Source organism: Cavia porcellus, unplaced genomic scaffold (genome assembly GCF_034190915.1).
Source record: "Cavia porcellus strain 051 isolate PalLab524CR breed Dunkin Hartley unplaced genomic scaffold, mCavPor4.1 scaffold_13, whole genome shotgun sequence".
NCBI lineage: Eukaryota > Metazoa > Chordata > Mammalia > Rodentia > Caviidae > Cavia > Cavia porcellus.
In genome coordinates this window covers 6,937,289-6,954,110 of record NW_026947496.1, presented here as the reverse complement: position 1 = coordinate 6,954,110, position 16,822 = coordinate 6,937,289, and the positions used below count along the sequence as shown (strand labels likewise).

At 47.5% G+C, this 16,822-nt stretch overlaps 1 non-coding gene across 1 annotated transcript; it reads right to left on the bottom strand.

Moving 5' to 3' along the window:
- Positions 1-16,434: 16,434 nt before the first annotated feature.
- LOC111754966 (small nucleolar RNA U13) lies at positions 16,435-16,532 on the bottom strand. Its single transcript, XR_002789631.1, has one exon. It is a non-coding gene; the product is annotated as a small nucleolar RNA U13 (small nucleolar RNA).
- Positions 16,533-16,822: the final 290 nt, after the last annotated feature.

Below are 16,822 nucleotides of genomic sequence, written 5' to 3'. Positions count from 1 at the left end.
GGCGCTCATGGGCTTCCACTACCTTCCGGGCCACTCCCTGGCTTGCACTGCTTTCCTGTGAGGTGCTACTCTGCTCTGCCTAGACTGCTCACTTCTTTCCTTTTGTATCCCCAAAATCTCAAACGCAGATCCCTAAGTATTGATTTGCTGACTGATGGATCAGCACACTGATACTGGATGTGGGCTTACACAGTGCAGCATTTACTATGACCTTCTCTTTCAATACTGTCACAATTTATAACAACAAAGCAAATAGGACAAATGAGAGGGCAAGCCTAGACACAGGGTGGGGAGCTGATGCTACTGTTTCTTCCTCGTGCTTCCCATTTCCCCGTGTTGATCTCCCGAGATCCCCAGAATCACCTTCTGTCTCTTCCCTTCTGGCTACTTAGCTTCTTTATAGTTCTTCATTTACAACTTACAACTGTGCAAACATCACCCAGTAAGGCAAGAGGAGAGGAGAGAGACGGCATGCTGATTGTCTTGAGCTGCGTCCGTCTGGCTCCAGCCGCCTTTTGAGTGTTCCTGTCTCGCAAATCTGCTTGCAGAGTCAGCTGGGGTGGTGGTGGGGGGTGCTTTGGGTGTCTTTCCTAAGAAACCAGTTCTGGCCAGTAGTAATAGCCCGTGCCACACACTCCTGGCTTTTAATGGCCAGGGGGAGGTGGAACTAGCTCACAAAACAGTGATTGAGCTCCATTCCTTATCAAAATCACAAATGTGGTAGAAACAATCCCTCCAAAATGACTGGGGCGCTGAATCTGCAGAGGAAATGGACACAGCTGACCCAGAAGGAGGCAGAGCTCGCTCGCTGAGACACATCCCTGTTAAGTCATTGGGCTTCAGTTACATTTTAAGAATCACGAACATTTTCTTCCAGTGTCCCAGCAGGGAAAGGAAAATGCTATGAAGGGGGAAATTCCTTTTTAGGTCCTAGAATGGCTCAGGTACCATTTGAATGAGTCTGGCCGAAGGCTCCTGTGTGGGAAGCGTGGTCCCCGAGCGGTGGGGCTGGAGCGGGAATCTCAGAGGCGGGGCTTGTGCCAGGCGATGAGAGACTGAGATCCCTCTCTTGGAAGAAACAAATGCCAGCCTGGTAGGACGAGTCAGCACCCCTGATGGTAGGGAGTTATGGGAGAGGCAAGCTGAACCTGCCCCACTCTCCAGCCTCCTGTCTCTACGTGGGGTCATGCCCACCTTGCACATGCACTGCCACATGCCGTGACCTCCTCATCAGGGGACAGGTCAGAGGGACTGCTGGCCTCTGACCATCACCCTCCAGAACTGCAGACTAAATAAACATCTTTACACATCATCCATCCTGAGGTGTTCTGTTAGAGGTGGAAATAAACCACGTTAGGCTCTCATTTCTCCAACAAGCAGTGTAGAGCACAGCGGAAGAAAGTCTACCGACCCTGGGGAAGAGCATATGACTGCAGAATGCCATGTGTGGCTATCTTGTCCCTGAAGTTTAGAAGCCACCGTCCCTGTAAGGTCACCCCCGCTAAGGCACCATACTGCTTATACATCACTCTGCCATGCTCACTGTTTCCTCCTTACCCTGTGTGTAACTCTGTGCTACCCTGGACTGTGAGTTCTTGGTAGCAAGAATATGTCACTGTTTGCTCTTGATGGCATTGGGTGACAGCAGACACTGCGACACTGCAAGGGGGTGCACAGATGTGCTCTTATGACCCCTTGGACAGAATTAGGCCTCTCTCCCTTTTGGCTTTTGGAAAGTGGGGTTCTCTAATATGGGCATAAACTTCCACACACAGCAGAAGCACCTGGAGGGTTTGGAACACAGATTTCTGCACCCATCCCAGGTCCTGATTCAGCAGGCCTAGGGTGTTGCATTTTCAGCAGTGGCCAGTCTGTATTAACGCTGTGGTCAGGGAGCATGTTTGGGGAACCCCTAGTCTCATATAGTTGTTTCCGGATTCAGTGAAACATGGAACCTCCTGAGGAGATCATTACCAGTATCCAGGTCTCACCCTCAGCATGCAGTGACCAATCTCAGGAGCCTGGTTTGAGCACCAGAGGTTCCAACATGCGTGAAGGTTGGAAATTACTGCCTGGAGCCTCGATGGGGCTTCCCCTTCCTACACAGGTAGACACCACCTGTGTCTACATTTGCATCCAGACATGGAAATATGCAAATGCCTGTCCTCTGAAATGACGATTAAGGATGGATTTTAGAAGGTTTATCTATTGCTTTTCTCTCCACTGCCTATAGTAGCAGTCAGTAATGTGTGCGCCAAAATGTTTCCGAATGAAAGAAGGAAGGAGTTCCAAGAGGAAATCGTAACACAGGGTCCTAGCGGAAGTCCTTCCCCACATCTCCGCACAAACCCTGAGTTTGCTTCTCAGCCCCAGATTACCTCCCCCTTGAAGACCTGATCATAGGGCTGCCCAGGGTCCCCGCCTGGGATTGGGTGATGCTCTAGATGTCTAAGTCCCTAAGGGGTGAGCAGTGGGAGCTGAGTCCAGAGGTCCTGACCCACGGCCTACACTGGACTTGGAGGCTACATCAGATCTTTTTTTTTTTTTTTTTCTAGCTTTCCCATCATTGCAGACATTGCCTGTGTGTGCTGAATAGCTTGAGCTCTTTTCTGGGAAATCTGTCCAGTGGGGCCCTACCTCCCCTGCTCCACAGAAATGATCGGCTCAAGCCCCTCCTGTCCCACACAGTGGTTACCCTCCTGGCTTTATCTCACTCAGCTTCTCACACTTTGACCCCAGACACCATTCGAGCTGCTTTTACTGCAGGTCTCTGGTCACACACATCCTCTGCTTTCCTCCTCCTGTGGCCCTCCGCTGGCTCTTTATCCTGGCTCAACCTCCAAATGTCAGGAGGTCCCTGGATTGTTTCTGAGCCTGTTCTCCATCTCTGGTTCCATACAATCCTAGCCAGTGACTTTCAGCAGAATCCTTAAGAAACAGGAAAAGGACCAGAGCCCCGCTCTCCACATAATGCTGCGGTGAGCAGCACATGGCGTGAGCCAACAGCGCCATCCCCGCTCTGCGGCAGACCCTGAATTACTGCTGACTGTACTCATTCAGAATACACAGAGGCAGCAAGAGTCCTCATTCAGATTCTCCCCGGAATTCACGATGCACACACTGGGCCATGGGACGATGCCATCACTTCTTGGCGCCTCCGTATCTCCCGGGGAGGCCTGCACTAGAGGAGACTCCACTTTTTGGTCATCCACATACAGCTAATTAAAATTCAGACTGGGTTTCGGATCAAAGAACCCTGTCTCAGTGCATTCTCACATTCTTCCTTCTTCTTTCAGTGTCTTCCAAGATCTATTTTAAGCTGGAAGTGTTGTGTAATTTTCAGGGACCTTTTGACCTGTTCCCATTAAATCAAAAGGGAGAAGAAAGTCTCAGTCCTTCGCCTAACAGCCAATCAGTGTATGACAAGGTCCGCACCATCTCTGTACCCGGGCCATGTCCAGGTTCCTGGGATGCCTCGCTGCAGTTGGCCCGTGTTGGCAAAGAGAGAGCCAAATCCATATCCGTGGTGATTTGGGAATGGCAGTCCTTGATGGTGCACGGGAGAGGGTGCAAAGGATATAAGCATCAGCGAACTTCTACTTAAGAGGCTGGCTCCAGACGTACCCAAAGAGCAGGAAAGCGTGGAGGCACGGAATGAGGGTCAAGATGTTCTCCAGCTCTCACCCAGCACGCTCGGCAGCTCACAGGATACCTTGGCTTTTCTAAATATTGAGAAGAAAAGCAGCTGAGGGTTTAAGTAAGAATGAAAAGTCCATGAAGCATTTCAGTTTCCGGTGATTAAACAAAGAGGTTGGGCTGGAGATTAGCTCAGCGGCATAAGCGCCTGCTTTGCAAGCAGGCAGTCATGAGTTCAATCCCCGGTACCGATAAAAGGAAAAAGACAAAAAAAAAAAAAAAAAAAAAAAAGAGGACACACACCGAGAGAAGCTACTGCAAGTGAGTGCAAAGGAGGTGAAGAAAAGAGAAAGGCTTTTAATAGGAAAAAACCCTGAAGTTATGTCACTGTCAGTGGAGCAGGGCTGCCACGAGGTGGGGCTGCACAAATCTCCCCTGGGTACACGGGCAGATGCCGGCCAGGGTAGGGTGAGGGTGTGATAAACCCACCACGACTGAAAACATGGAGTGAACAATCCACACCTCCCACCCAGCTCAGGGAGCAGTCCCTGGGCAGCTCACTGACTTCTCTAGGTCAAGGCTGAGCAGGACCTTTGTTCACTACCACACCCACCCTTGAGAAGAGAATGGACCGAGTCCCTCTAGCTCAGGAGAGAGCCCACAATCAAAATCCCAGCGCATTTTTACCAAGCATACTTAACTTCCCCAGAAGAATCCTAACCTGAGCCATTTAAATTGCGGACCGTGGTGTAACCTGCTCACTTCCTGCACCAGGCAGTCGCAGCACTTGGAGAGTCCTCCTAGCTTCACAACGCCTGAAACTCAGCAAGGGTTGGGTTGGTGTCTCTACACATTCACCTCCGGGTCCCATGGGCCACAGGGCCACCCCGCAGGGGCCGATCCTCCTTCCACAGTGGAGAAAACCTCTACATGCAGGGGACCTTGGGGGCCCTGCGGATCCCAGCCGCAGCAGCGTCATTCAAAGTCTGTCGCGGTCGATGGTGGAAGACAGTACAGAGGGCGAGGGTCAGGCAGCTGATGCAGGCCTGAGAGTCGGGACAGTCTTGGGACCTCGCAGGAGCAACAGCTCACCTGCCCGCCTACAGCGCCCGCGCTCAGATGACTTCCAAGTCCGCAGTATGGAGCAAAGCCACATGCAGAGGATGCATTAGAAGTCAAACTGCTGAAGACTAATCTCTAGATTTCTACAGCACACACAGTCTGGCTCGAGACTGGCTTGAGAGAAAGGACTGAGGATGAATTGTAAATGCTTTCAGAAGGAACCTCAAAGGTGAGCTGCAACTGGAGGCAGGCAGGGGCAGCTGTCAGTGGTGCCCTGCCCGGGGCCTCGCCCGCGGCACTCTCCCATCAGTCTGCTGTCCCACCCTCCTGTTCCACCTTCTGCCCCAGATGCCTTCCACACGCATACGTGTGAGCCTCGTCCCAAGGAGCAGCCCACTCTCCTGCAGGCGCAGACCCTCGCCTCCTCCCTGTGTCAGCCTCTGTCTTCCTCTGCTCTCAGGGGATCAGCTCCACTCCCAGCAGCGTGCTTCATCTTGAGCAGCAGGACCAGGAGGTCCTGGGGTGGGGGAAGCCTGGAGCGGGAGCCAAGGGACCCTCATTTCCTTCCGGGTTCCTTATCTCATTGTCTGACGCAGTAAGAGGTGCTGGCCCACACAGCACTCTAAACAGTTCCTAGGCGACTGGAGATACAACAGTGTTTTGGGATATAGTTTGCATTTAGAATATAAGCCTTTTTCTTACAAAGGAGAAAAGCAAGTAAGAGGACAAAAGGAGAGAAGAAAAAAGGTGAGGAAGAGTTGCCAGAACCCATGTGCTACTGGACAGAAGCGGCCGCAGTCGCTCGTGTCAGAGGCCACACTGCGTGTGACGCTGGATTTTAAAACAGACCACTCTGTGTCGATGTGAGTTCAAGCAATTTCTACACATCCTGGGTCAACCAGGGTTTGTATTTGTAGGCAAGCATTTCTCAGTCTGCACAGATTAGTCCCTTAAAATAGGAAAAACACTGTTGTCCTGGCACCACCCTCATGCTCACACTCACATACACACACACACACACACACACACACACACACACAGAGCAGGTGTCTAAGATAACAATTCAAGCAGAGAGAATTCACTGAACACCGACATCTCAGTCCATAGGGTAGGGAAATTAGGTGCAGAGAAAAATGTGTCTCTAAGCCCAGTAATAATTTATTAAAAGGTCGGGAGGATATATAAGCATTTCCCCCGGAGGCTTATGCAGACAAAGTTGGAGAAAAGTGCAAGTATAAAATATATTACATTTCAAGCCAGTCAGGGCTTGTGCAAAAGCTTTTAAAGAGGTGCCAGCTGCACAGCTAGACTTGTAAGTCTGTCTCACGAGAAAGCAGTGCACCCCGAAATGCAGGCAAGTGGCTCAGAGGAGAATTAGCTCTGCAGGCAGGTTTCTATAAGAACAAACCCAGGTCATTTCAGAAGAAAGTTTCTCTCAAAATGTGTTACTAGGATTTGTACACTGGGTTATGGTCATTCTGCTTGACTTTTCTGTCATCCTTATTGATATCCTGAGACCTCAGTTTGCACCCTTGAAACTGCTCAGGAGTGTGGCCTTCTTGTGAGCAGCAGTGAAGTCTCTGGGCTGCTGCCTGTCGTGTGGGCAGTGTGACAGGTTTTCATGTGCAACATTGCATCGTTGTAGTTGTTTGACAGGGAACGGATTGATCAGACCCCCCTGAGAACAGGTTTCCCAGAGAAGAAAGGGGAAGTCCATGTACAAGAAGGTGCTGAGTAGCAGGCTGGGCACAGGAGGGATGGACAACCCTGGATCCGTGGGCAGTGCCAGCCAATGCTATCACTTTGTGCCTGGGTTATGGACAGGGCTGGGGCAGGTCCCAGGAACTAGGTAGATAACTCAGGCTGGGGAGGAAGCAGACAGGGCAGGCACAAGACAGGGCTTGGGCTTGTGTCTCGTCTTGTGCCCAAAGGGACTCCCAGAGGATGAACCTAGCTCTGGGCCATCAGGACACAGGCACAAAAACACGGTAGGAGAGGAGCCCATTTGTGGAGGAACAAAGTGCACGCTGCGAGCTTCCCTAGCAACACTTGAACTTGGACATAAATACATCAAAGGTTTGGAGGAGATCAGGATAAGCCATGAGAACAAAACTCAGATTTGTTTATGACACCACCCCAAAGCAAAGATCTGAAAGCGCTTCCATTTCCAAATTCGGGGTCATTTGACACAGGCTGATGGTGAAATGTACCCAAGCATTCGAAGCCAAGATGGTTTTGCTCAAGCAGCGAACGGCGTCAGCCTGTGAAAACTACATCAGTCTTTTTTAAAAAAAAAATCTCATTTAACTCTGCTGCAAATCCAGCCCATTAAGTTCCCCTGTAAAGTAGGTTTATAGAGCGTTTGGAACTCGCTGGCTTCTTGGGAAATTGCAAAGACAGATTGTTGGTGGAGAATATTATATCCCTTTCCCCATTCTCCACCTCAAATTTATTATTTTCTCCTTTAGAAATATTTTTTGCAGACTGAAGTACAGGTCAAGCCAAAACCTCAATCATTATATTTTATTTCAGGACATATTGTAAGTAGACACTTGAAAATAAATGTTGAAGCACTTATTCTCTTTTAACAAAGAATTTTTTAAAAACTTGCTGAGAATCATCAATTTCAAGACATGCAAAAATTCATAAAGTACACGAAAATCTTACTTTTAAACAGCATGTTATTTACATGGTCCAAAACAAAAACAAAAAAATAAAAATAAAAAATAAAGAAACATTCAGCATGGGTTTCTTCAACATCCAAACAGCTTTTCACTTGACATATTTTTAAACTTTAAAGCAATGATCCTATTGTTAATCCGAAACAAACTTGGAATAAGTACACATAGAATGTCTAAGTGTTCTGGAGACACAGGAAATCGAAATCATGTATTTATTGTACTTTTTTCAGACTAAAGATTGAACCTGTTGCTTTAAGTTTAGTTACTTTACCTAAAAAAGACATCTGAACTTGAGGGGAAGTGTATTAAGCATATTATTTGAAAATGTAACTAATAAACTATTTGAAATACGTTTACTCCTGCTTCCAGACTTTTCAGACAGTTTGTATATTATTTTGGCTCAGCGAGCATTTTACATACTAATGAATTGCATATGGGTTACAGAATACCTCTGCCCAGTGTGCACTGCAGACACAGGACTGTATCCACTGAACCCCAGAGGGAGCCGGGGACCCCAGCTGTGTGCGGGGCCCCTCACCTGGAGCTCCCTATCCTGGCCACACCTCGTCACAACAGAGGCTGGAGATGGTTTGTACTTTGTTCAGCTGACCGCCTGCCTAGCCAGAGCTGCTGTGGCTATGGGAGATGAAGGAGGGGCACGAGGGACACAGGGGCTCTGCCACGCCCAGAGACTGCCCCATACATCCCGCTCAGAATTTCACACTGCAGGCCTGCGCCCTGCAGCGAGTGAAGGACCTGCCCACACCTGGGCAGGGGCTGTGCCCCAGCACATGGTGCCCAGCAACTCGGCTCATGGCAGCCCTGGGTAACGGGAAATGGTGCCCACCGTCCTTACACAGCCAGAAGTCCCCCAAGGCACCCACACACCTCTCCCTCCTTCCTAGCCTTCTCATACTCAGCCTCCCTGAATGCCCTTTGGACTTGTGCGTGGTCCACGCATCAGCTACTTAATCAGTAGGGCAGACACTGCTGTCCTTCTGGAGATCGGAACGAGCTCTCAGGAGACAGAAAGGCTAGGGACAGCCGTTAGCTGTTGAGGCCCGGAAGTGGCACCTTACCATGGGGAGACCAACACCCCAGTCAGGTCCACGCTGTTTCCCAGTTTTCCTGGCTGCCTGTCCTGTCCTTTCAGCTTGCTCTCCCTGGCTTCTTCCCTGTCTCATTTCTTTCAGTCTCCTCTCACCCCTGCTTTCTGGAGTCACAGCGGGGAGAGTAGCTGTCCACAAACCCTGGTCTCTGTGTCCCTGTATGCTCCTGGGGAGACCTGTGGGCATCAGGGTTCTCCGGAAAAGCAAAACCAGTTGGTGGGGCAGGGGAGCCAGAGAGACGAGAGACGGAATAAGGAAGTGGCTCACAGGTCGGGCAGCTTCAAACTCCCTACCTGCCACCTGCACGCAGGAGACCTGGGAGCGGCAAACATTCAGGAGAACCAGCAGGGCTCATATCCACGGGCAGAGACGAGCCATGCCCAGTCCAGTCGGGCTGCAAGCTCTGCCTTCCACCTCCTGTTTGCTTCCTGTTTCAGACCCTGAAGGAATGGATGACTACGGCAGTGTGTGACCACAGGCAGGTGCAGGGGATAAAAAAGACAACCTGGAGACAAAGGACTTCGGTCAGTCTTGAGAGGCTCAGAGGGGCTGTTGTCACCCAAGAGTGCCCAGCATTTGGGAGACTTCAAGAAGAAAGAACCGCTAAGCTAAGAACTCCCTGGCTTTTATTTAAGATATCAGTGTTGGCTGGGGATCTAGTTCAGTGGCACAAGCGCCTGTCTGGCAAGTGTGAGGTCATGAGTTCAATCCCTAGTGCCAAAAAAGAATAGAATAGAATAGAATAGAATAGAATAGAATAGAATAGAATAGAATAGAATAGAATATCCATGAGAGACAGAAAAGCAGCAGTTTGGGCCAGGCACTGTCACAGGCTCAGCAGGCAAAGGGGAAAGACAACAGCTGACCACAACAGCTTCACCAATCTGGACTTCCTGTCATTTAACCATTCGCCCCTCCCAGAGCCTGTGTGCTTTTTGCTGGAAGTTTAAATATTTGTGTGCTTTTGCCCCTGCTTTTAGCCGTGTACTCGTCACAGGGCCTGGAAGCTTCTGTCTCGAAGTCTGATCACTCATTCTCGGCCAGGTACCCCACAGGGGATGCCCGCTCACCTTGGGCTCTCAGTGCCCTGGTTTGGAATTTAATTCCATTCAGACCCACCCTCTCAGAAACATCCAAAACGTCGGTGAGTTCACTAGCTGAGCACCCAGCCATCCTATCAAGTTGACTCATAAAATTAATACCACCAAACCCAAACTGGGGTCACTGACACTCCACCATGCCTCCTGGCTGGAATCCTGGTTGATACAAATACTCCATCACATACATTCTATCCCAGTATTTGGCACATGGCGGGGGCTTTGCAAATGCCAGGGCTCATTGGAACTGACCACATCAGAATCTACTTTTTCCTTCTATGTTCTAAAGCCAGAGTAACCTGTCAGCTGCACACGGCAGTTTCTAAGGAAGACATTCAGCTACAAGCCTGGTAGCCTGAGGTCCAGGCAGGGCCAGGTAGCCTTGGCTGGACACTGGGATTAAACGCAAAAGCACTGCTCCCTGGCTTCACAGAACACAAAGCTATGGGCTCTGGCTTCATCACCATCACTCATCAAGCAGCAGAAAGTGGGGCTGCGCTTTGAATTAGCTTTGCACCAGCCTCTGTTTACCCTGGTAAGGGAGCACGGGCTCCACTGCTGCACAATTCAGTGCGCACCCAGGTCTTTGTCCACAGTTTTCCCAAATATTAGCAGTTCATACTGTGTACAGGTGAGTGTTCCATTTATAGAGCACGGCCAGGAACCAGAATGCCAGCGCAGCCCAGGGAATGGTGCTCTTTCTTCTGCTCTGCCGCCCTCTCTGCCCTCATTGTTCAGTGCCCATCGCAGTAAGCAGCTCTTGAAAGAGACACACATTTCCTCCCAGCACAGCAGTGCAGAAGCCGCGCTGTTTTGGATTTGCAAGGTATCATTTGTGTTATCTCTCTATGTCATTTATAGAACTTTGCAGTTGTGTGTGGGCATTTAGGTAGAAAATTTCCAAGCATCAGAATTCTATAAAACCCAGAGGAAGCTATGCCAAATCTATCCCCTCCTTGCTCTTAAACTCATATACATTTAAAGAGATATTCAATACTTTTGTTTTTGACTTGGTTACTCATAGCCCATTAAAGCGTTGTCTTTTAAAAGCTATTTGCTATTCAAGGAGTCTCAGGATCCCATTTTACAATCCTTTTTAAATCCTTTTTCTCTGAAACAGGAAGTTGCCTTTTGCTGAGAGTAAACATTCGCCAGAGCAGAGCGAGGTACAGCTGGGCTGTGCAGATGGCCAAGTACGCTGTCCCATCCCTCCAATGACACACGTCAGGTGTCCCAAGAGTGAAGACCTGGTCACAACATCAGACTTAGAATCCAATATGGTGAAAATTAGAAGCTCAAATGTCTAACAAAACTGAGTTTTCCTCTGGTCCTGCAACTACAAGCGGGGGAGACAGTGTTTCTCCAGATGGAAAGGCCCCTCCGATTCAGGGGTGCCAGCACGCTTTCTTGCATGTTGGTGGCTTAACAAATCAGCAGGCCGGTCATGGAGTGCTCGACCTTCAGCTGCCATCTGACCTGGTCCCTCTTAATATTTCATCGCCCTTCTGCTCGGCTCGGTGGCCACTGGAGGACTCCATCAACTTGCAGAGGGTGGATGTGGGGAAATTTGCCACCTAGACCAGAGAAAATAAGGGGACCTTTCATTTTCCTTACTACTTCTTATTTGTTAGACAAGGTATGATTTTAAGAAAAATGCATAGCCTCTCTGGATTCACTTTTTAAACTTGCCATAACAAACTACTGCAAATGAAAGGTCCTCTCAGTCCTGGAAACAAGAGGTCCAAAGTCATGGCGTCAGCAGCTCCAAAATAAACCTTAGCTGCTCTGAATGGTTTTCTCAGAGACTGTGTCACAGTGACAGAAAGCTGACTGATGCGTTTGGAAATCTCAGCTAACCATCCAGGCTCACCTTTACGAGTTCCACTTTCTACCTGATGGTAGCACGTATTAGGGCTAAACTTGCCCCACTTCTGTTAAGACCTGCCTTCCCCCCCCCCACAGCCAGTACTGTGCTTCCGTTTCCCTTGTGGCTTCAATAGCTTGGCATTCCTCATCTCCAGCAACGCTCCCTAACACAGCATTTACCCTCTTAGACGATGGGCGTTTTCTCTACTGTCCTATTGATTTCCTTACCAAGACCTCATCAAAATGTCTTTAAAACCTGTATTTTACCAACAGTCTCTTTAAGGCAACCTAGGATCTGTGTTTCACAGACACCTTAAAATGTTTCTGGTCTCTACCCACTACCCAATTCCAGAGCCACCTTCATACTTTCAGATATTTGCTACCGTAGAACCCAACTATCTAGAACAAAAACGTGTGTCAGCCAGGCTTCTCTGGAAATGAGAATCAATCAATAGGATGCAGAAGTAAAACCGCTACCATTCAGTGTGCACACTGTAGGTTACGTTACGTGTGTTATAGGTTGCTTATATATACATACGCACACATAGAAAGGGGGAGTTACAGACTGAGCATGAGAGAGAGAGAGAGAGATAGGGACAGAGAGAGAGACAGAGACAGAGACAGAGACAGAGAGAAGGCTTGGTTAAGTTAAAGAACTGGCCACGCTATCATGCTATTGTGGGGATCTGTAAATCTAAAATTACTGGAGAGAGGTTGGGACCCAGCGCGAAGTTGCCCTTGCAATCTTACTGCAGAAATTCCTCACTGGGGAACATGAAGTTTTGCATTTAAGGCCTTCGACAAGTGGGAAAAACACACCCACATTATTCACAGCAATCGTCTTTGCTCTTCTTGAAGTGCCCTGTTGTAGGCAGTTACCACATCTATAAAACATCTCCACAGCAAAATCTACACTGTCTATTAACTGAGAACTAGAGCTACCCTCACTAATACGAAAAGCTAACCATCTCACGTTCCTACTCTGAGACCAGGAGAATTAAAATAATTTACTCATGTTTTACTGATCATTATCTTATTTATTTTTTAGATTCAGTTGGACTAAAATAACTATGTAAATTTTAGGGCCCTGGAATTGCTTTTCAGTTCAGAGGTAAATACAATAAACACAACTGTGTGTTTCAATCAGCCGAGTTGTCCTGATGTTTCTAGATTGTGTATGTAAGAGGATTCAAGAATTAGACAAAAGCACTTCTGTCAAATATGCAATTATAGAATGTTTGTGCTGAATCAAAAAAGTGTGAATCATAACATACAGAAAAGTATGCCTGATATTTTAAATTTGGCTTTTTAAAAAGATCGGTTTCCTCTGGTTATAAAAATAACATGTTATACTGGGCATGGTGGCACACACCGGTAATCCCAGTACTGAGCGGGCTGAGGCAGGAGGATTGCCACGAGTTTGAGGCCACACTGGGCTATGGACTGAATAGCGAGATTCTGTCTCAAAAACAAAGCAAAACAAAGACAAAAACCAATGAAACTTGCTCAGTTTAGGTAACTGGGAAAATGCAAGGAAGTAGTAAAACAAAATTTAATTGTTTTAGACATATCCATTCCTAATATTTTAATGTATTTTTTCAATTATGCTTTACCAAACACAGTTACACATATTTTTACTTTTTTTTATTTTTCAGAGAATAAAACAGAACAAAGCAGATCAGAACAAAACAATGCAAGCAGTACAGAATTTCAAAACAAGACAAAAAGAAATCAGCAGTGGCTACCATGATGTCTCTTGTTTTCTTCAAAATGGTTGTCCATACCTTCACACGCAATGAATTCAAACAAAACAAAAAAGCCTATTTTCCCTGCTATAGTTTATATCTAAACTCCCCCCTCCAAGGTCTCCCATGGGTTCAGGGGGGCCGTGGCTTGAGGGAGCAGGTCCCTTGGGTTACGACCCGGGAGGGCGTATTCCGTGTCCACCACCGAGGGAGCACCTTTCCCGTGCCTTGCTGCTTCTGCCTTGGAGCCACCAACCACGGACCCAGTCCATCGCAACTGTGAGCTAAAACAAGCCTTTGCGCCTTTAAATTGCAGCACTGGGCAAATGATAATACATTTACGTACCCACTTAGCCTAGAAATACGTGTTTGTGCATTCAATGTCACACACACGCACACACACCTGCCCGGATATACCCACAGACACACACCTGCACATCATTCATGCCATATAATTCTGCTTCAGAAACCCCTTCTTTCTCCTCAACAGTCATTTATTTGTGGTGAAATTAGGTCCTTAAAAAGCGCAGTGTGCATCAGTGCCTGCATTCTACAATAGACGTTAGAGACCCTGAATCAACTCTGCTTCATACCCAGGAAGCCAGAGGAAGGAGGAAAGTCAGCAGACTCAGACCCAGAAACTGTGCAGACTCCCTGAGCTTGGGCTCTCCTTTGCCATCTGGGGACATTTCCTGAACATCTGACACCAGAATTTAATAAGATTAAAATTTTATAGGAAAACATCTAGACATTTTGGGTTTCACCAGCAGGATAAATTTCCCCAGTGGATATTTCATACCCTGCTGTCAAGTTCTGGGATGGTGCTAATATTGCTTAACAATTGTACACAGTATCAATATGTCTCACTATAAAATCATCTAATGCAAAGCCTATTATTTATAGTGATTATAAAACAACATGTGAAACAAAACCCTTTTGTAGCATAAATTCTATGCTGTCAATTCTGACCTTAAATACCAGAACTCAAGCAATCCCCTGCCTAGGCTCCGGGGGAGCTGAGTCTACCTGGGTATGCCATTCTGCATGGATCCATTTTATTTAAAGAACCACAGAATTGCAAGTAATGAACTAATTCCTCAAAGTCTAAAATCTGAGAGCCCAGAACACAAATCCTCTCATCAAAATCGCTGTGCTTCTCAGAGTTGGGAGCAGGTCTCAGAGCGAGACCACCCTAGTGTGGAGGGGCCCAGTCTCCTCACCTGCTTTCCAGAGACCCCCTGGAACAGGGTTCGAGCAGTGTGCTGACTGTCCCCACACTGGCCTCATAGATTCACAGCTGAATAACTCTGCCTCACTAGCATTTTCCAAACACATGCCAGCCCAGAACAAAGAGCCCCAGCCTGAGTATTTGGGGGTGAGGAGCTGCTTTTGGAATGTGCAAGGCTAGGAGAAGGAAAGGGCAGAGATGCAGTTTAATCTTTTTTATATATTTTGCTATTTTAATGGCCAATTATTCTACAATCAATTTAGTCAACCATGTGGTTTGTACTTACTTACATTAATGAGAGAAACCAGAGACAGAGATAATCCAAACCAGCAGGTCAAGACAATAACAAAGAACGGGCTTTGACTGACTTCCACGCACAGTGCGTGCACTGACATCTGCCAGGATGGACCAGATAAAGACCCCAGCCTCGGGTGACTGAAAAGTGATGGGAGCGAGTGTGGGGGTAGGAGATTGTTGTCCCGACTTGGCTTTGCGTACCAATATGCACCGTGCTTTCATTCTTAAACAGAGCAGTAAAGCCTGGCTGTAAAGTTATCACCTGAGCATCTGTCTTGCCTAAGCACTCCCTAAAGATAGCTCCGGACTCCATAATACAACTGCATTCTGTGGTTACTGTTGCTGCTGCTGTTATTGTTGTTATTTTGTGAACCCAGAGTCTCATGCATGCTAAGCAAGTGCTCTACCTCTAAGCAAGAACATTTGCTTCCTCTTTTTGTATAAAGATTAAAGACCAAAGCCCAGCATGGGAATTAACAGTCCTCCATTGTGGTACAACCCACACCTGGCCAGGGCTTATACCTCAGCAAGGGAGGCTCTGCCACACCATCCCCTCTGTCCTTTGCAACTCTGCCTTCCTGCAGGGTCTTTCTCCTTCCTTCCAAAACCAAGTGTATTGGCTTCTTGCTATTATGTAGCAAGGTAACCCAAACATAATGGTAACAGCCACCCAAGTAACTATGTTATGGTGTAGCACAAAGTCTGGCATGAGTCTCACTGAGCTAAAAATCTGTATCAGCAAGGCAGCCTTCCTTTCTGGATGTCCTGGGGGAGAACCCATTGTTTCTTCTTGTCCAATTTTTAGATGTTATAGAATTTCTTGGTTCACGTTCCTCTCTCTCTAGCTTGAAAGCCAGCAAAGTTGAATTTCAGTGAGTTAATTCCATAGTCACATCTCCCTCTCCTCCCTCGTTTCCCAGTTGCTTTTCAGTGCTGAGGATGAAATATGGGACTTCATGCATGCTTGGGAAGAGCTCTGCCACTGGGCTTCATCTTCCAGGCCCTCCCTTCTGTTTCTAAAGATCCCTGTGATTACAACGGGCCCTCCCAAAGAGTTCAAAATCATTTCTTGATGAACCTTTTGGTAAGTGGATTATGGACGTGTGATAAATAATTAGTCCCCTGATGGGTTTAGTATATGTCAGGGTGTGGACACTAGGAAGGCTCACTCTGGGTATGAGTTGCACCAATCAATATGCTTGTAGCATAATCTGAATGGAATAAAAAGGGAAAGGAAGGCTCACAGCGTCTTGCCTGCCCTGCCAGGGACTGTTTCTCCTCTGCTGTGCCCCCATACCATGCTGCCATGCCTTAGAGTCAGCTGACTACGGATTGAAAGCACGACCAACTGTGAGCTAAAATAAACCTTTCTTCCGCTAACTTGTGAGTTTTGGATATTTTGTCCCAGCAACAAGATAATAATAAAGACATCTTCCTACCTGAGAGAACTCTCTCTGTCTGTGTAACATGTAAGGTTACATTTCATAGGTTTCAGAAGTTAGGAGTGGAAATCTTTGGTAGGAAGAGAACAGAGCAGTTTTACCTGTGAAAGTTCCCTGATTCCTTGTGACATTCTTCCAAACCTGGTATTTGTACTATTATTCACTTACAAATGAATTCTCTTCTTTATTTCTTGAGAGCAAGAACCTTCTTCCCTCCTTCCTTCCTTTCCTTCCTTCCTTTCTTTCCCTTCCCCCCCCCCCCCGCTTTTCACATCAGGTGGGTCACATGCCAGTGTCATGACAAGACCTGAGGAAGGCGCATCTCATAGAAAGAATTTGAACATCCAGCACTTACAACCCACAAAGGATTGCGCGCCTCTCCGCAGTCACATCTGTGTCTCCTGAAACCAGACCCAGTCATTGGCATGAGCAACCATGATGGACCTTTTCCCTGTTTCAAATTCTACCTTCCCTATAATTTTCATGCTTAAGTTAGAGTCAATTCCTGACCTGCGAGCACAACTGATAACCACAAGGCCTTCATCAAGGAGATGAAGTGCTAAATATCTTAGATTATCAGCACACATCAAAGAAGGATCCCAAAGAACTCTACTGTTTCAGAAGCTCTCTTTATAAAGCGAGACCAAATCTCGGGGAGG